We start from the raw sequence: 21,815 nt of genomic DNA on the forward strand, positions 1-21,815 counted from the left end.
AGGCAAACATTTCCACATCAACACCGTATGAAAAAAAAAGTGATTTTTTTAGTTGTGATTTCCTTCTCTGCATGAAAGTTTAAAAGTAGCATATATTAATGCAGTATGAAGAATAATGTTTTAATGTAGACACATAGAATCATCATACTGCTGTGATTATATTCATCAAGTTATTCATTCATTCAAGGCTAAGGCAAAATATCCACATATATATGGTGTATCGTGACATGGCCTTAAAATATCGCAATATTAAAAAAAGGCCATATCGCCCAGCCCTAGTTCAATGATGCCATTTCTGTTTGTCATGTATAATTTTGTCTATTTTGTGTTTATTCTTGAATAAACAGGTCAGTTTCTTGTTACCAACCATTGTGCATTATTCAAATTCACCTAATTGAGCTGGCTAGTTGTTATCAAGAGTACTAAAACCCTTTTCAACATGATTCTGACAACTAAGTAGGCTAAATAACTTTAAACTTTAATACATGCTCGGATAGGCCAGTATCGGTCAGTATCGGTATCGGATCGGAAGTGCAAAAACAATATCGGTATCGGATCGGAAGTGCAAAAACCTGGATCGGGACATCCCTAGTTTACACAGATGAACACGGCTGTCATGTCCGTCATTGGTGGTCCAGAGAACCCGGAGGAGCAAGACCTCCACACCAGCTTTTTGTATAATTCGGCTTTCGACAAATTTTCACCAAAAGTTTGTCCTGGTTTTCATATTTTTGTCTCTGTTATCGTACAGCCAAATATTACACGAAACAAACTGGGCCATGCCAGTGGATAATTTCAGGAAATTATGTATCCTTACAAAGAATCCCACACCTATCCACTAAAATCACAAAAGAAGAGCAGGAAGGGGATTCATATGGCCCCATTCTTCGCGGTTCACCTGACACATGAAACGTGATGAATTAGGGAGTGCACTATGTGTAGCGTGCAAGGACGGGAGTGAAAGAAGTGTCAAAAGATAGAGTTAACTATTTTAATGACATTCAGACTTTACTTAAATCAATAAAGGAGCAGCATCTTCTCATCTGGAAACAACAACAATGCCGGAAATGTGTCCCGTGAAAAAACGTCTGACCGGAACTCTCTAATAACTAAAGTTCCGTGGGTAAATTATGTAAATCCACTACAGTTTTTAGCCCTTTGATAGCTAGTCTGCTTACAGATATAAGTAAGAACTTTACACTACTTTATATTAAAAATGGCAACAGCGGAGGATGAATGTCACATAAGAAGGTAGAGAACAAGAAGAAGCTTCTCGACTACAATGGCGGATGCGCTCAAATTTTCAGGACTTATGCAGATCCCAAATACACGTCAGCAGGTACCAGAAGGTAAGAAACGTTGGTTTTGCATAACATTGCGAAACAAAACCCCAGATAATGTCTGCTAATAGGTGCCATTTTGCGGTGTGTTTAATGCGCCGACAATCCATCAAGCGGTGCGGCTTCATAGCTTACCGAAGTCGTACTAAAAACATTTTGACAGATTTTTAAACGCTGTGTGTAATGTTCTATTTTCTCGATATTGTTGGCCGATAAATGCTTTAAAATAATATCGGAAATTATCGGTATCGGTTTCAAAAAGGTAAGATGTATGACTTTTTAAAACGCGCTGTGTACACGGACGTAGGAAGAAGTACAGAGCACCAATAAACCTTGAAGGCACTGCCTTTGCGTGCCGGCCCAGTCACATGATATCTACGGCTTTTGACAAACTCACAATTGAATGCATACTTGATCAACAGCCATACAGGTCACACTGAGGGTGGCCGTATAAACAACTTTAACACTGTTACAAATATGCACCACACTGTGAACCCACACCAAACAAGAATGACAAGCACATTTCGGGAGAACATCCGCACCGTAACACAACATAAACACAACAGAACAAATACACAGAACCCCTTGCAGCACTAACTCTTCCGGGACGCTACAATATAGTATAAAAGTGGGTCTTAAGACAAGACTTAAAACACTCCACTGTGGGAGCAGTTTGAACATGGAGGGACAGAGTGTTCCAGAGCTTAGGGCCGACCACAGAGAAGGCCATGTCTCCCCTGGTTTTAAGTCTGGTCTTGGGCACCACGAGCTGGAGCTGGCTCTCGGACTTCAGACCGCGTGCAGGAGTGTAAAGTTGGATGAGGTCCGAGATATAATGAGGTGCCAGTCCATGCAAAGCTTTAAAAAGCAAACAGCAAGATTTTAAAATCAATTCTAAAATGAACAGGGAGCCAGTGCAAAGGCTCAAGAATTGGGGTTATATGCTCACGTTTCCAGGCCCCCGTTAAAGGTCGTGCTGCCGCGTTCTGGACTAACGGCAACCGGGAGAGAGCTTTTTGGCTAATGCCAGCATAAAGTGCATCGCAGTAGTCCAGGCGACTTAAAATAAAAGCATGCACGACTTGTTCAAAAAGGTTAAAAGATAAAAACGGTTTTACCTTTGCTAAAAGATGAAGATGATGAAAAACACGATTTTAAAACGCCATTGACTTGTTTGACAAGTTCAAAATCACTGTCTATAGCAGGCCTGGGCAATTATTTTGACTCAGGGGCCACATTTAGAGAAAAAAATGTGTCTGCGGGCTGGTATATCTATTTTTAGGAACACTATATAAAACCTCAAAATAATGTCTAATAATTGAATGCTAAAAACATTATGACAGACCACCTTAAAAACTTAATGGAATTTTACATTTTTCTATGAAGGATAAAACACTGAATATTGACAACATATGAATGTCACCCCCTTTCGATCGACATATTTTACAATCAAGTGAAACGCAACAAAAATGCAACAAACACTGAAATATGAACGCGAAGGGTACAAAATAAACCCACCTACATTCTGATATATCCGATATATCACTAAGCTTTAGAACTTTATTGTGAAAATCTCCTTCAGCGTCTGTGGAAACGCTTCCCGTCCTGTTTGGATCCTCGTCTGAGCTGCTGTGACGTAGATCACCATAGTAACTAATTAGATGAGCATAGTAACTAATTACATTACCATAGTAACTAATTAGATCATCATAGTAACTAGTATATCATCCATAAGCGCAGATTCCAACCATTGAAATACTTAGTATAGTTCAAGACTTACAGTCGTTAGAAAACATCACTGCACATCATAATGGCAGCTACACTTTCTATCTTAAACATCTAACAAAAATTTGGGGGGAATGTCCGGCGGGCCAGGTTGAAAAGCTTAACGAGCCGCATGTGGCCCTCGGGCCTTAATTTGCACAGGTCTGGTCTATAGTGACGCCAACGCTGGTGACTTTGGGACGCACATCATTTTGCAAAGGTCCCAAGTCAGTGGGGGCCGGACCAGAAACTAAAATTTCCGTTTTTCCCCTCATTCATCATTAAAACATTCTGATGAGGGGGATTGTTTTCTGTGTAATTCTCAGGGGGAAAAAATGCAATATATCATTTAATTAGAGGAACAATAATACAGCAAGAAATAACATGTTGAGATGTGAAACAACATGTGTGTGTAATATTTGTGCCAGGTGTCAGTCACAGTATTTGGGATGTTTGATCTTCATTAGAAAAGTTACATATTTTTATTTCACTAATAAGAAACTGCAAACTGTTACTAATATTAAACATCGACATCTATGGTCAAATCAGGCTCTTTTGAGATGTTTTTTTTTTTTTTTTTTTCAAAGAGATATACAATAACAAGTCCAAGAGTGGAACACGTCAAAAGCTCTTTGCTATCAGCTCCAGCCCATTGGGACGTATCTATGTGGCCGCAGGGATATTTTGTCAAGGATTACCATATTAAAAGGGGGGAGATATGTAGCTACGGACTATAGGATACACAGAATTAGATGTTTGAAGACGTTTTTTAAAACATTGCATTAACATATTCCAAATGATATACAGTAAAGTAAATGCACACTTTTCCTCACCCTTGTGGTGTCATCATAAAAACAAGAAAACACAAATATTATGGAAAACACACGAGGTCCTTTAGATGGAAGTTTCATAAAATTCTTGAGTGTCGTTTGATCCGCAAATTTTGCACGTCAGCACATTTATTAGTCAAAGCAAATCTCTAATGTTTGTGTTTATTTGATTTTATTATTGTTTATCTGCCTTTAATTGAATTTGTTTCCAGTGTCTTTTCCTTCATTGTGTACATGGCACTGCAACTGTGCAAGTTAAGAGAAATGTTAAGATGTTAAAGGCCTACTGAAACCCACTACTACCGACCACGCAGTCTGATAGTTTATACATCAATGATGAAATCTTAACATTGCAACACATGCCAATACGGCCGAGTTAGCTTACTAAAGTGCAATTTTAAATTTCGCGCGAAATATCCTGCTGGAAACGTCTCGGTATGATGACGTCTGCGCGTGACGTCACAGATTGTAGAGGACATTTTGGGACAGCATGGTGGCCAACTATTAAGTCGTCTGTTTTTGTCGCAAAATTCCACAGTATTCTGGACATCTGTGTTGGTGAATCTTTTGCAATTTGTTCAATGAACAATGGAGACAGCAAAGAAGAAAGCTGTAGGTGGGAAGCGGTATATTGCGGGCGGCTGCAGCAACACGAACACAGCCGGTGTTTCATTGTTTACATTCCCGAAAGATGACAGTCAAGCTTTACCATTGGCCTGTGGAGAACTGGGACAACATAGACTCTTACCAGGAGGACTTTGAGTTGGATGCGCAGACGCGGTACCGTGAGTACGCATGTAGCTGCGGCTTCCAAACATTTGATCGATTGCCCGTATGTGCGTGTCGCTATGTGCATGTCACGTACGTAACTTTGGGGACTTTGGGGAAATATATGTGCTCTATGAACTTTGGGGAAGTGAACGGTACTTTGGGCTGTGGGATTGAGTGTGTTGTGCAGGTGTTTGAGTTGTATTGGCGGGTTATATGGACGGGAGGGGGGAGGTGTTTGTTATGCGGGATTAATTTGTGGCATATTAAATATAAGCCTGGTTGTGTTGTGGCTAATAGAGTATATATATGTCTTGTGTTTATTTACTGTTTTAGTCATTCCCAGCTGAATAACAGGTCCCACCCGCCTCTCACAGCATCTTCCCTATCTGTATCGCTCCCACTGCCCTCTAGTCCTTCACTCTCACTTTCCTCATCCACAAATCTTTCATCCTCGCTCAAATTAATGGGGAAATTGTCGCTTTCTCGGTACGAATCGCTCTCGCTGCTGGTGGCCATGATTGTAAACAATGTGCGGATGTGAGGAGCTCCACAACCTGTGACGTCACGCTACTCGTCTGCTACTTCCGGTACAGGCAAGGCTTTTTTATCCGCGACCAAAAGTTGCGAACTTTATCGTAGATGTTCTCTACTAAATCCTTTCAGCAAAAATATGGCAATATCGCGAAATGATCAAGTATGACACATAGAATGGACCTGCTATCCCCGTTTGAATAAGAAAATTGCATTTCAGTAGGCCTTTAAGAAGCCAGATGGAGGGCATGTTTACCGTTTGTGTTTATTATAATACACAATCTGAACATTTATTCTCCGCCTATTTGTTGGGAGGAAAGTACATTAATTTGAGATATATTTGTATATACAAAACCCAAAACCAGTGAAGTTGGCACATTGTGTAAATCGTAAATAAAAACAGAATACAATGATTTGCAAATCCTTTTCAACTTATATTCAATTGAATAGACAAGACAAAGACAAGATATTTATGTTAGAACTGAGAAACATGTTGTTTTTTTTGCAAATAATAAAAAACTTAGAATTTAATGACAACAGCACATTGCAATAAAGTTGGCACAGGGGCATTTTTACCACTGTGTTACATGGCCTTTCCTTTTAACAACACTTAGTAGATGTTTGAGAAATGAGGAGACCAACTTCTGAAGCTTTTCAGGTGGAATTCTTTCCCATTCTTGCTTGATGTACAGCTTAAGTTGTTCAACAGTCCGGGGTTTCCGTTGTGGTATTTTAGGCTTCATATTGCGCCACAAATTTTCAATTGGAGACAGGTCTGGACTACTGGCAGGCTGGGTGTTGTTGATAAATGGCTTTTGCTCTGCATAGTAGAGTTTTAACTTGGACTTACTGATGTGGCGACCAACTATAGTTACTGAGAGTGGTTTTCTGAAGTGTTCCTGAGCCCATGTGGTGATATCCTTTACACACTGATGTCGCTTTTTGATGCAGTAACACCCGAGGGATCGAATGTCCGTAATATCATTGCTTGCGTGCAGTGATTTCTCCAGATTCTCTGAACCTTTTGATGATATTACGGGCCATAGATGGTAAAATCCCTAAATTTCTTGCAAAAGTTCTTTGAGAAATGTTGTTCTTAAACTGTTCAACGATTTGCTCACGCATTTGTTGACAAAGTGGTGACCCTCGCCCCATCCTTGTTTGTGAATGACTGAGCATGTCATGGAAGCTGCTTTTACACCCAATCATGACACCCGCCTGTTCCCAATTAGCCTGTTCACCCGTGGGATGTTCCAAATAAGTGTTTGATGAGCATTCCTCAACTTTCTCAGTCTTTTTTGCCACTTGTGCCAGCTTTTTTGAAACATGCTGCAGGCATCAAATTCCAAAGGAGCTAATATTTGCAAAAATTAAAGTTTTCCAGTTCGAACATTAAGTATCTTGTCTTTGCAGTCTATTCAAGTGAATATAAGTTGAAAAGGCTTTGCAAATCATTGTATTCTGTTTTTATTTACCATTTACACAACGTGCCAACTTGACTGGTTTTGGGGTTTCGTACATGTAGTGTTGATGTAGCAAGCTAAACTCAGGAACTAAGTATGCAGTGTGCATAGTATACTTACTTAGCTGTAAGTGTGGAAGTGCGTGTATGAAAACACAACTATGGTTAAAATGGATGTCTTTTTTCATGGACCCAGATTCTTTATGCCACCTGGAAGTGAATGTTTAGGAGGAACAGAAACACAAGTACATAAAGACGTTGCAGAGAAAAATTCAGAGGAACGTTATTCATGCTAAAACTGAACAGCGCCTCAATCTGTCCATTCATCTGCTCTCCTCGTCTGCCCCATCCCTCGCTTTGCCGGCCTCTCTCAGTTTGTCTATTTCTGTCCTCTCTTCTTTATTTTCCACACAACCCACTAATCTTTGTCTTTCTCCTCTCTTAATCGATTGCTCACCTTTAACTTGTCGGCAGGCATGTTTAATATCTCTCTCTCACCACTTGACCTCTTTCTCCACTGCTGATCCTACAGTGTGTCTGTTCCGATAATATCGTACTGCCGATATTATCGGCCGATAAATGCTTTAGAATGTAATATCGGAAATTATCGGTACCAGTTTCAAAAAGTAAAATGTGTAACTTTTTAAAACGCCGCTGTACGGAGTGATACACGGACGTAGGGAGAAGTACAGAGCTCCAATAAACCTTAAAGGCACTGCCTTTGCGTGCCGGCCCAATCACATAATATCTACGGCTTTTCACACACACGCAAATCATACTTGCTCAACAGCCATACAGGTCACACTGAGGGTGGCCGTATAAACAACTTTAACACTGTTACAAATATGCGCCATACTGTGAACCCACACCAAACAAGAATGACAAACACATTTCGGGAGAACATCCGCACCGTAACACAACATAAACAAAACAGAACAAATACCCAGAACCCCTTGCAGCACTAACTCTTCCGGGACGCTACAATATACACCCCCGCTACCCCCTACCCCTAAACCCCCCCAACCCCACCCACCTCAACCTCCTCATGCTCTCTCAGGGAGAGCATGTCCCAAATTCCAAGCTGCTGTTTTGAGGCATGTTAAAAAAAAAAAAAATGCACTTTGTGACTTCAATAATAAATATGGCGGTGCCATGTTGGCATTTTTTTTCCATAACTTGAGTTGATTTATTTTGGAAAACCTTGTTACATTGTTTAATGCATCCAGCGGGGCATCACAACAAAATTAGGCATAATGTGTTAATTCCACGACTGTTTATATCGGTATCGGTTGATATCGGAATCGGTAATTAAGAGTTGGACAATATCGGAATATCGGATATCGGCAAAAAAGCCATTATCAGACATCTCTAATTACTAGACTATTTATTACTGATTACATATTTACAAAGTAACTTAGTCGCTTTACTGATGACTTTATTTTACAGTTGACTGAGTTAGATTGAAAGTTACTGTATTAGTTTTATTTTGAGTGTTCAACAAACATTGCTGTTGTTATCTTTAGCTGCCAAAAACTCAAAATAATGGCAGTATATCCAGTGGGAAAATGTCCATTTCTATCCTCACAAATTGTGTATTGCTTGCTGCTTAGTATTTATTACATCAGGGGTGCAGATGGGATTTTTTGACTGGGGTGGCAAGCTGTCAGCAAATGTTTTCAACTAATTTATTAGTTTTACCACTCTCTGTCTTCTTGTGATTCTTTTTCTACATTTAAAACATTTCCTTGTGGTCTACACATGTAATGGTGGTTCTTTGGTCAACATTTTGCATAGATTATGTTTACAGACCATCTTCAAGCCACTTTCCAACCGTCTTTTCAGGATGCGCCGTTTAGTGGGCGGTCTTATTCACGCGCCCCCACTTCGATAGCGTCTTCTCCCCGTCAGCCATGTTGTAGTTTTAAAGGCTTACTGTGTAAAGGGAATGTGATCAGCGCGCTTGCAGGAGAAAAGGTCACCGCCTCTGTCCAGGGTGCTGAAAACAGAGAGCCATCAGAAGGGGGCGTGGCATGTGCTGACGGCGAGACACAGCTGGCAGATGATTAAGATTGTACAGGTGGTACGTGTTAATCTAATCATATGTTGTCTTTAACAGTGAACGGCCGGGTGCAGGAGGAGGAGGTTTGGAATGACTGAAAAGTCAACACAAAAGTATCTATTGGAGAACATATTAAAAACCCTGTCATCTGCGCAACTGGCTTCTAGCGTGAATCTGTGAAACTGTAAGTAGACGAAACCTACACTTACATAGTGAGTCTACTGCTAGATATATGTTTGAAATATACGCATATTTTTAATAGAAATGGCAACAGCGGGTGATGCATGTGCATGTACGAGTCAGTCTGCCCCACAACAAGAGGATAGAGAAAAAGACGGAGCTTATTGACTACAGTGTCAGACTTCAATGGCGGGTACATTTCTACCATATATGTGTGACGTCGGGGTCGCATGTTACTGCAAGGATCGTTTTCCCAGTATGCAGACGGAAACTCCGGAGGCACCGTGCAGGATTAGAATAATCGTGCATATACATTATCACACAACTTTATGCTTAAGGGCAGTTGCTATAGTTATTATCTGTATAAAGCTGGCAATCCAAAAGATTGCCAGCTGATAGCCGTCTCTATCAGTGTTGTGTCCAGACTCGGCCTGCTGACTGCCAAGGCCGAACATCGGGTACCGGGACGCAGACAAAGCAGAGACGGGGCGATAGCACCAGCGTCAAGACATTTGCATTTTTGTATAATCATATATTGTGTCTAACTGGAGTTGTCGAGATTACCTCCTTCTCTCAGCGACAGCTTCAGTGATGTAAACAGGGACCTTCCAAATAAATAAAATATACAACATAAAGTAACAAGAAACACGTCAATAATGAATAAAGCAAAACATGTTCTAGACAAAAAATCACTTCATATTCTCTACTGCTCACTAGTGTTACCATATCTGAGTTATTGTGCAGAAATATGGGGAAATAATTACAAAAGTACACTTCATTCATTAACGGTGTTACAAAAAAGATCAGTTAGAATAATACATAATGTTGGATATAGAGAACACACAAATCCTTTATTTATTGAATCAAAGATTCTGAAATTCTACGACATAGTGAATTTGCAAACAGCTAAAATTATACACAAAGCAAACTATAACCTGCTACCCAAGAATATACAACAATTCTTCTCAAAAAAAGAGGAGAAATATAATCTTAGGGAGAAATGTAATTTAAAACATTTGTATGCACGTACAACACTTAAGACCTTCAGTATATCAGTATGTGGAATTAAATTATGGAATGGATTAAGCAAAGCAATCAAACAATGTACTAATATGATCCACTTCAAGAAACTCTTCAAACTTAAAGTGTTTACAAAGTACAAAGAAGAAGAACCATGATAAACATTCTGAATTTATTTAACTCATCCATTCTTTCATTCTTTCACTCACAAAATAATCTTGCTTATTTCAACATATGAAATGTAACTTACTTCACCAATTATTATTTATTTACTTATTTTATTGTGATTACTTATGGAGTATATTGTGAATAAATTGAGAACAGGAAGTGAACAAAAGTTTTAGCAACTGTTATGTAAAAGAAAAGGGGTAGGATTAAATAAGCTCTGCTTCTTCCTACTCCTTTTCGAACATGTTGAAAAGAGAAACTGGAGATTGTGATGTATCATGTTGTATACTTGCATGTTCGAAATAAACTCAAACTCAAACTCAAACTCAAATAGAGGAAGCATGCAGGCTGGACTTTTAGAACGTAGTTTGGATCTGTGAGGGATCAGACAAAGAGCAGCTCGAAGACCTCTATGAAGAAAACGACTAAGGAACCCAGATTTCCCTCGCCCGGACGCGGGTCACCGGGGCCCCCCTCTGGAGCCAGGCCCGGAGGTGGGGCACGATGGCGACCGCCTGGTGGCCGGGCCTGTCCCCATGGGGCCCGGCCGGGTACAGCCCAAAGAGGCAACGTGGGTCCCCCCTCCAATGGGCTCACCACCCATAGCAGGGGTCATAGAGGTCGGGTGCGATGTGAGCTGGGCGGCAGCCGAGGGCAGGGCACTTGGCGGTCCGATCCTCGGCTACAGAAGCTAGCTCTTGGGACGTGGAACGTCACCTCGCTGGGGGGGAAGGAGCCTGAGCTAGTGCGCGAGGTGGAGAAGTTCCGACTAGATATAGTCGGACTCACTTCGACGCACAGCAAGGGCTCTGGAACCAGTTCTCTCGAGAAGGGCTGGACTCTCTTCCACTCTGGCGTTGCCGGCAGTGAGAGGCGACGGGCTGGGGTGGCAATTCTTGTTGCCCCCCGGCTCAGAGCCTGTACATTGGAGTTCAACCCGGTGGACGAGAGGGTAGCTTCCCTTCGCCTTCGGGTGGGGGAACGGGTCCTGACTGTGGTTTGCGCTTACGCGCCAAACCGCAGCTCAGAGTACCCACCCTTTTTGGATTCACTCGAGGGAGTACTTGAGAGTGCTCCCCCGGGTGATTCCCTCGTTCTACTGGGGGACTTCAATGCTCATGTTGGCAGCGACAGTGAAACCTGGAGAGGCGTGATCGGGAAGAATGGCTGCCCGGATCTGAACCCGAGCGGTGTTTTGTTATTGGACTTTTGTGCCCGTCACAGATTGTCCATAACGAACACCATGTTCAAACATAAGGGTGTCCATATGTGCACTTGGCACCAGGACACCCTAGGCCGCAGTTCCATGATCGACTTTGTAGTTGTGTCATCGGATTTGCGGCCTCATGTTTTGGACACTCGGGTGAAGAGAGGGGCGGAGCTTTCTACCGATCACCACCTGGTGGTGAGTTGGCTGCGATGGTGGGGGAGGATGCCGGACAGACCTGGCAGGCCCAAACGCATTGTGAGAGTTTGCTGGGAACGTCTGGCAGAGTCTCCTGTCAGAGAGAGTTTCAATTCCCACCTCCGGAAGAACTTTGAACATGTCACGAGGGAGGTGCTGGACATTGAGTCCGAATGGACCATGTTCCGCGCCTCTATTGTCGAGGCGGCTGATTGGAGGTGTGGCCGCAAGGTAGTTGGTGCTTGTCGTGGCGGTAATCCTAGAACCCGTTGGTGGACACCGGCGGTGAGGGATGCCGTCAAGCTGAAGAAGGAGTCCTATCGGGTTCTTTTGGCTCATAGGACTCCCGAGGCAGCGGACAGGTACCGACAGGCCAAGCGGTGTGCGGCTTCAGCGGTCGCAGAGGCAAAAACTCGGACATGGGAAGAGTTCGGTAAGGCCATGGAAAACGACTTCCGGACGGCTTCGAAGCAATTCTGGACCACCATCCGTCGCCTCAGGAAGGGGAAGCAGTGCACTATCAACACCGTGTATGGCGGGGATGGTGTTCTGCTGACCTCGACTGCGGATGTTGTGGATCGGTGGAGGGAATACTTCGAAGACCTCCTCAATCCCACCAACACGTCTTCCTATGAGGAAGCAGTGCCTGGGGAGTCTGTGGTGGGCTCTCCTATTTCTGGGGCTGAGGTTGCTGAGGTAGTTAAAAAGCTCCTCGGTGGCAAGGCTCCGGGGGTAGATGAGATCCGCCCGGAGTTCCTTAAGGCTCTGGATGCTGTGGGGCTGTCTTGGTTGACAAGACTCTGCAGCATCGCGTGGACATCGGGGGCGGTACCACTGGATTGGCAGACCGGGGTGGTGGTTCCTCTCTTTAAGAAGGGGAACCGGAGGGTGTGTTCTAACTATCGTGGGATCACACTCCTCAGCCTTCCCGGTAAGGTCTACTCAGGTGTACTGGAGAGGAGGCTACGCCGGATAGTCGAACCTCGGATTCAGGAGGAACAGCGTGGTTTTCGTCCTGGTCGTGGAACTGTGGACCAGCTCTATACTCTCGGCAGGGTCCTTGAGGGTGCATGGGAGTTTGCCCAACCAGTCTACATGTGTTTTGTGGACTTGGAGAAGGCATTCGACAGTGTCCCTCGGGAAGTCCTGTGGGGAGTGCTCAGAGAGTATGGGGTATCGGACTGTCTGATTGTGGCAGTCCGTTCCCTGTATGATCAGTTCCAGAGCTTGGTCCGCATTGCTGGTAGTAAGTCGGACACGTTTCCAGTGAGGGTTGGACTCCGCCAAGGCTGCCCTTTGTCACCGATTCTCTTCATAACTTTTATGGACAGAATTTCTAGGCGCAGTCAAGGCGTTGAGGGGATCTGGTTTGGTGGCTGCAGGATTAGGTCTCTGCTTTTTGCAGATGATGTGGTCCTGATGGCTTCATCTGGCCAGGATCTTCAGCTCTCACTGGATCGGTTCGCAGCTGAGTGTGAAGCGACTGGGATGAGAATCAGCACCTCCAAGTCCGAGTCCATGGTTCTCGCCCGGAAAAGGGTGGAGTGCCATCTCCGGGTTGGGGAGGAGATCTTGCCCCAAGTGGAGGAGTTCAAGTACCTCGGAGTCTTGTTCACGAGTGAGGGAAGAGTGGATCGTGAGATCGACAGGCGGATCGGTGCGGCGTCTTCAGTAATGCGGACGCTGTATCGGTCCGTTGTGGTGAAGAAGGAGCTGAGCCGGAAGGCAAAGCTCTCAATTTACCGGTCGATCTACGTTCCCATCCTCACCTATGGTCATGAGCTTTGGGTTATGACCGAAAGGACAAGATCACGGGTACAAGCGGCCGAAATGAGTTTCCTCCGCCGGGTAGCGGGGCTCTCCCTTAGAGATAGGGTGAGAAGCTCTGCCATCCGGGAGGAGCTCAAAGTAAAGCCGCTGCTCCTCCACATCGAGAGGAGCCAGATGAGGTGGTTCGGGCATCTGGTCAGGATGCCACCCGAACGCCTCCCTAGGGAGGTGTTTAGGGCACGTCCGACCGGTAGGAGGCCGCGGGGAAGACCCAGGACACGTTGGGAAGACTATGTCTCCCGGCTGGCCTGGGAACGCCTCGGGGTCCCCCTGGAGGAGCTGGATGAAGTGGCTGGGGAGAGGGAAGTCTGGGCTTCCCTGCTTAGACTGCTGCCCCCGCGACCCGACCTCGGATAAGCGGAAGAAGATGGAGATGGAGTTTGGATCTGTAACTAGAATACAGCCCAAAACACGTGTCTCCTCATTGAGCCGAATTGAACTCTGTCTCTGCATGATTCCTTGCTTCTCGTCTGTTTAATAGATGTCATCAGTGTTTGAACCTGACAAGGTAGGAGAATTATTTATTCTTCATAAATCAGGCAGGATACCAAAATACGGAAAAACTTGCCAAATAGCGAAGCTTAGCACATGAACAAGAATTACTAATATGATCAACGTAACGTACAGCGCAAACAAGACAGCCAGACTGAGTGTGGCGAAAAGCAGGAATAAGTAGCTCTCTCATTAGTGCCCGGAAGCAGGTGATCGAGCGTCCCGAACACTTATCAGAGGCAGGTGAAACTAATCAGCACCCATGGTAACCCAGAACACACAAACCCAGGGGGTGCTGAAACAGAACTAAGGTAGTCTCTAACTAAACAAAACATGATGCAGGCAACGAATCATGACAACATGTAGATATCCGCTGACGTCACAACTGTAATGAAAACGTCACAGATTGGGCAAATTTCAAATACCTCCTTTGGAGGAAGTATGAAGGAAGGCAAGATCCATCCATCCATTTTGTACCGCCTGTCCCTTACGGGGTTGTTGCTTTTGTAAATATGTCCTCATGCACACAAAAACAGGTACCAATCGGTAATAAAAGCTGGTTTTGCATAATAAGTCCCCTTATCCCACCACCCTTGTGTGGTGTACGGGTCTGTGGGACCCGTTTAAATGTTTTTATTAAAAGAAAAATGATACAATTAATTAATTTTTCGAACTGAGACTCACTGACTTTGGCTCATTTTCTGTGAAGAACATATATCAAAATACATATTTAATGACCACACACCATACACCCCCCTACACATTTCTATTACAGATAAGATGTCCGGGTCCACTGGACCCGAGGCTAATAGAAGTGTGGAAATTAATGTTCTGTGTACCACACACACACACACACACACACACACACACACACACACACACACACACACACACACACACACACACACACACACACACACACACATCTGGCCTAGACAGGAGGAGGACAGAGTGTAGGTACACAGAACATCAGAGGGTCAAATGTGCGAGAAAATGAGAGCAGACAATGTTGACAAACAATGTTGCAACCTTGTGTGGGAACCGCAGGTGCAGAAACACAAAAGAAGAATCACTGTGTGATGCAGAAACTGGCAGAGAAATTTTCCGTGCAACGTTCATATTGTTGTTACTCAGCCAGCGTTTGTGGGTCTGATGGACCCGTTGCATTTTGTGGCTTTTAATGCCTCACAATCAAACACTTTTATGTTAAAGGGGAACATTATCACCAGACCTATGTAAGCGTCAATATATACCTTGATGTTGCAGAAAAAAGACCATATATTTTTTTAACCAATTTCCGAACGCTAAATGGGTGAATTTTGGCGAATCAAACGCCTTTCTAATATTCGCTCTCGGAGCGATGACGTCACAACGTGACGTCACATCGGGAAGCAATCCGCCATTTTCTCAAACACCGAGTCAAATTAGCTCTGTTATTTTCCGTTTTTTCGGGTGTTTTCCGTACCTTGGAGACATCATGCCTCGTCGGTGTGTTGTCGGAGGGTGTAACAACATGAACAGGGACGGATTCAAGTTGCACCAGTGGCCCAAAGTTGCGAAAGTGGCAAGAAATTGGACGTTTGTTCCGCACACTTTACCGACGAAAGCTATGCTACGACAGAGATGGCAAGAATGTGTGGATATCCTGCGACACTCAAAGCAGATGCATTTCCAACGATAAAGTCAAAGAAATCTTCCGCCAGACCCCCATTGAATCTGCCGGAGTGTGTGAGCAATTAAGGGACAAAGGACCTCGGTAGCACGGCAAGCAATGGCGGCAGTTTGTTTCCGCAGATGAGCGAGCTAAACCCCCTGGATGTCTTGGCTCACACCGTCCCTTATTCCACCGAAGATGATCAAGAGAAGAATATCGACCCTAGCTTCCCTGGCCTGCTGACATCAACTCCAAAACTGGACAGATCAACTTTCAGGAAAAGAGAGCGGATGAGGGTATGTCTACAGAATATATTAATTGATGAAAATTGGGCTGTCTGGACTCTCAAAGTGCATGTTGTTGCCAAATGTATTTCATATGCTGTAAAACTAGTTCATAGTTGTTAGTTTCCTTTAATGCCAAACAAACACATACCAATCGTTGGTTAGAAGGCGATCGCCGAATTCGTCCTCGCTTTCTCCCGTGTCGCTGGCTGTCGTGTCGTTTTCGTCGGTTTCGCTTGCATACGGTTTAAACCGATATGGCTCAATAGCTTCAGTTTCTTTTTCAATTTCGTTTTCGCTACCTGCCTCCACACTACAACCATCCGTTTCAATACATTCGTAATCTGTTGAATCGCTTAAGCCGCTGAAATCCGAGTCTGAATCCGAGCTATTGTCGCTATAGCTTGCTGTTCTTTCCGCCATGTTTGTTTGTGTTGGCTTCACTGTGTGACGTCACAGGAAAATGGACGGGTGTTTATAACGATGGTTAAAATCAGGCACTTTGAAGCTTTTTTTAGGGATATTGCGTGATGGGTAAAATTTTGAAAAAAACTTCGAAAAATATAATAAGCCACTGGGAACTGATTTTTAATGGTTTTAACCCTTCTGAAATTGTGATAATGTTCCCCTTAAAAATACTGTTTGATTGTGAGGCATTAAAAGCCACACCCACACACGTTGGCTGAGTAACGACAATATGAACATTAAACAAGGGTTAAGCACGTTTATGATCACTAGAGTAAACATATGTACCGTTCATGAATAGAGGCAGACTCAAAGGTAGGTGAGTTTGGAGTTCCCAAGTCAAAACTAGTTCAACATAGTAATTTAGCATTTTCTGCTACAAACTACCATGCGAGCTGCATCGCACAATGAGTGTAATTTATCCCAATGTTTTTACTGCAATTGATGGGAACGATACCATTGCTTACAGCAATGCGATTCAACGGGCGGCCCAGGGGCCAAATTCAGCCCAGACATTTCATCATACCGGCCCCCCCGAGTTCAGTTTAAAACTTGGGAGACAAACATTTTTGCAGCAAATACCTAAAAACACCAGCGTTGTTGTATAGAGGAATTTGGGTCTCTGTAAACACATAAGCAGATCCTTGTATTGGCATTTTAACCTTGCTAGCAAACACTGGGGTCCAAACTTGTGATTTACATAACTAAGGAACTCCTCAAGGCACACCTTTAATTCCTTTCCATTCATTTCCGTAATATGTTTTATGTAATTAAGGTGTTGCTGTAGCTTGTTTACTTCAGATGAATTTGTTCAACTTCTTTAGTTCATCAAGGTTCCATTTTAGGTCCTCTCTGTTTCATCATCGAGACTCACATTTTTGCAACAGATTCTTAAAAAAAACTTGAGGGCTATTATAGAGATGACTACCTTTTTTGCAGAGTGTCCTTAAAAATAGCAGAGTGTTCCTGTAATGGACAAAATTAATGGACCGAATTCAAAAGTCTTCTGCAGAAGACGCTGGTGTCAAGACTTGGACTTTGACGTGGTTTGTTCTCCCGAGGTGCAAATGATTTGGACTAGCTATGACGTGCAGGTGAATACATATTTAATTTTAACACTCAAAAAAAGAATAAACAAAAGGCGCGCACAAGGGCGGAAGTACAAAACTTGACTATAAACACAAAACTTGCACAAAGGCAGAAACTATGAACAATGAAACAAAACTTGCAAACTATGGCATGAATAAAGAAAACTTACTTGGACGAGAAAACGGCATGAAAAAGAGCAGCAAGGGTCATAAGGGTGTGTGGAGAGTGTGAAGCAGAGTGACAGGAGTTTGATGTCGCCAGGCTGTCGCCCGGATTAAATAGTAGTGACATGATTAAAGACAGGTGCGTGAGTCGTGAGGGCAGGTGAAAACTAATGAGTTGCTATGGTGACAAACAAGAGTGCACAATGAGTCCAAATGTGGAACAGGTGAAACTAATGGGTAACCATGGAAACAAGACAAGGGAGTGAAAAGCAGGAACTAAAAAGAGTCCAAAACAAGCAGAACATAACTTAAACAAAACATGATCACACAGACATGACAGCTGGTTATCCACAAAAACTATTAAAAAGAAGCCCAGGCCTCCGGTCCTCAGCTTTCGGGAAATGTAACCCAAAAAAACTATTTAGTTGAATATCCCTAATCTACAGTATGAAGTTGTTCCTTTTTTACTGCAGCCAAGTGATTCTAGGCCTGACCGTGGTAAACTAATTTCCGCGAAGTAGAATCGTTATTATTAAATCAAATACTCTATATTGCCAAAAGTATTTGGCCACCTGCCGTGACTCACATATGAACTTGAAGTGCCATCCCATTCCTAACCCATAGGGTTCAATATGATGTCGGTCCACCTTTTGCAGCTATTACAGCTTCAACTCTTCTGGGAAGGCTGTCCACAAGGTTGCGGAGTGTGTTTATAGGAATTTTTTGACCATTCTTCCAAAAGCGTATTGGTGAGGTCACACACTGATGTTGGTTGAGAAGGCCTGGCTCTCAGTCTCCGTTCTAATTCATCCCAAAGGCGTTCTATCGGGTTCAGGTCAGGACATCCACACCAGACTCTGTCATCCATGTCTTTATGGACTGGTCATGTTGGAAGAGGAAGGGGCCCGCTCCAAACTCTTCCCACAAGATTGGGAGCATGGAATTGACCAAAATGGTTTGGTATCCTGGAGCATTCAAAGTTCCTTTCACTGGAACTAACTCCTGAAAAACAACCCCACAGTATAATTCCTCCTCCACCAAATTTCACATCCGGCCCAATGCAGTCCGAAATGTACCGTTCTCCTGGCAACCTCCAAACCCAGAATATTTAGGAGTGAGGAAATTCCACGACTGGATTTGTTGCACAGGTGGCATCCTATGACAGTTCCACGCTGGAACTCACTGAGCTCCTGAGAGCGGCCCATTCTTTCACAAATGTTTGTAGAAACAGTCTCCATGCCTAAGTGCTTGATTTTATACACCCAAGTGATTAGGACACCTGATTCTCATCATTTGGATGGGTGGCAGACTACTTTTGGCAATATAGTGCATCTTCATAGTTGGAGCACAAAAACCTGTTTATGACATTTTAAAACATTTTCTTTTCAAATATAATCAAAGTCCGATAAATTAACGCCTATAAACTGTGGTCACCTTTCCACTGGTTCCACTCAATATAGTAGCCTTGAGTGCGTTAAAGTACTCCCCATTGTTACGGCTGGCACCCTGACAATAAAACACAATGTGGAAGTACAAACCCCGTTTCCATATGAGTTGGGAAATTGTGTTAGATGTAAATATAAACGGAATACAATGATTTACAAATAATTTTCAACCCATATTCAGTTGAATATGCTACAAAGACAACATATTTGATGTTCAAACTGATAAACATTTTTTTTTGTTGCAAATAATCATTAACTTTAGAATTTGATGCCAGCAACACGTGACAAAGAAGTTGGGAAAGGTGGCAATAAATACTGATAAAGTTGAGGAATGCTCATCAAACACTTATTTGGAACATCCCACAGGTGTGCAGGCTAATTGGGAACAGGTGGGTGCCATGATTGGGTATAAAAACAGCTTCCCAAAAAATGCTCAGTCTTTCACAAGAAAGGATGGGGCGAAGTACACCGCTTTGTCTACAACCGCTTGAGCAAATAGTCAAACAGTTTAAGAACGTTTCACAAAGTGCAATTGCAAGAAATTTAGGGATTTCAACATCTACGGTCCATAATATCATCTAAAGGTTCAGAGAATCTGGAGAAATCACTCCACATAAGCGGCATTGCCGGAAACCAACATTGAATGACCGTGACTTTCGATCCCTCAGACGGCACTGTATCAAAAACCGACATCAATCTCTAAAGGATATCACCACATGGGCTCAGGAACACTTCAGAAAACCACTGTCACTAAATACAGTTTGTCGCTACATCTGTAAGTGCAAGTTAAAGCTCTACTATGCAAAGCGAAAGCCATTTATCAACAACATCCAGAAACGCCGCCGGCTTCTCTGGGCCCGAGATCATCTAAGATGGACTGATGCAAAGTGGAAAAGTGTTCTGTGGTCTGACGAGTGCACATTTCAAATTGTTTTTGGAATTATTCGACATCGTGTCATCCGCACCAAAGGGGAAGCGAACCATCCAGACTGTTATCAACGCAAAGTTCAAAAGCCAGCATCTGTGATGGTATGGGGGTGCATTAGTGTCCAAGGCATGGGTAACTTACACATCTGTGAAGGCACCATTAATGCTGAAAGGTACATACAGGTTTTGGAACAACATATGCTGCCATCTAAGCGCCGTCTTTTTCATGGATGCCCCTGCTTATTTCAGCAAGACAATGCCAAGCCACATTCAGCACGTGTTACAACAGCGTGGCTTCCTAAAAAAAGAGTGCGGGTACTTTCCTGGCCCGCCTGCAGTCCAGACCTGTCTCCCATCGAAAATGTGTGGCGCATTATGAAGCGTAAAATACGACAGCGGAGACCCCGGACTGTTGAACGACCCAAGCTCTACATAAAACAAGAATGGGAAATAATTCCACTTTCAAAGCTTCAACAATTAGTTTCCTCAGTTCCCAATCGTTTATTGAGTGTTTTTAAAAGAAAAGGTGATGTAACACAGTGGTGAACATGCCTTTTCCCAACTACTTTGGCACTTGTTGCAGCCATTAAATTCTAAGTTAATTATTATTTGCAAAAAAAAAATAAAGTTTATGAGTTTGAACATCAAATATCTTGTCTTTGTAGTGCATTCAACTGAATATGGGTTGAAACATATTTGCAAATCATTGTATTCCGTTTATTTTTACATCTAACACAATTTCCCAACTCATATGGAAATGGGGTTTGTACTAAACTGTATACATTTGAGATAATATAGAGTTTAAAAACATTATGAGGCAGTATCTGAAGTATGAACCACTGTTGGTTGACAGTTTCACAGGCTAAGTCAGAAGCAGACTCAGACAACACAGAGCACTCTTTCCCGTCACAGTACCTCAATTGAACATCCTCTCACCACACTTGTCCTCACGTTGCTCTAACCCTTCCTTTCAACGGTTCTCCAGCACTACTTTTCTGGTAACACTATGATTCTGCCCTCCTTAGGAGCCGGGCGTATTCATCCATCGTTTGTTGGATCTCCACAGTGGGAAGTCACCGAGGCCAAATGGCTACTGGCGGTAAAGGCAAACTAAACAACCTTGCAGGTCCGCGTGAGCTTTGTCCAACCACAGTAGGAGGCGAGACAGCGACGAAACAAGGAGCGAGGGGGTCAGTCTGACCAATGACGCACAATCGATCGTTAAAAAAGGTGTTGGGGTAGAACACAATAGCATAGGCATATGTTACTTTCATGAACACCTTGGTATTTATCACTAGAGGTGCAAAAAAAAGTCCATTCACATCCAAACCGCGGAACTTATCCTGATTCTAAATTGAATCATAATTTTTAAATTTAGTTTAAATGAAAAAATATCTGAGTTTTTCGAATACATACATACAAACCCCGTTTCTATATGAGTTGGGAAATTATGTTAGATGTAAATATAAACGGAATACAATGATTTGCAAATATTTTTCAACCCATATTCAATTGAATGCACTACAAAGACAAGATATTTGATGTTCAAACTCATAAACTTAATTTTTTTTTGCAAATAATAATTAACTTAGAATTTCATGGCTGCAACACGTTCCAAAGTAGTTGGGAAAGGGCATGTTCACCACTGTGTTACATCACCTTTTCGTTTAAAAGCACTCAATTAACGATTGGGAACTGAGGAAACTAATTGTTGAAGCTTTGAAAGTGGAATTCTTTCCCATTCTTGTTTTATGTAGAGCTTCAGTCGTTCAACAGTCCGGGGTCTCCGCTGTCGTATTTTACGCTTCATAATGCGCCACACATTTTCGATGGGAGACAGGTCTGGACTGCAGGCGGTCCAGGAAAGTACCCGCACTCTTTTTTTAGGAAGCCACGCTGTTGTAACACGTGCTGAATGTGGCTTGGCATTGTCTT

The sequence above is a fragment of the Nerophis lumbriciformis genome, linkage group LG14 (genome assembly GCF_033978685.3).
Source record: "Nerophis lumbriciformis linkage group LG14, RoL_Nlum_v2.1, whole genome shotgun sequence".
In the NCBI taxonomy this organism is placed as follows: Eukaryota; Metazoa; Chordata; class Actinopteri; order Syngnathiformes; family Syngnathidae; genus Nerophis; species Nerophis lumbriciformis.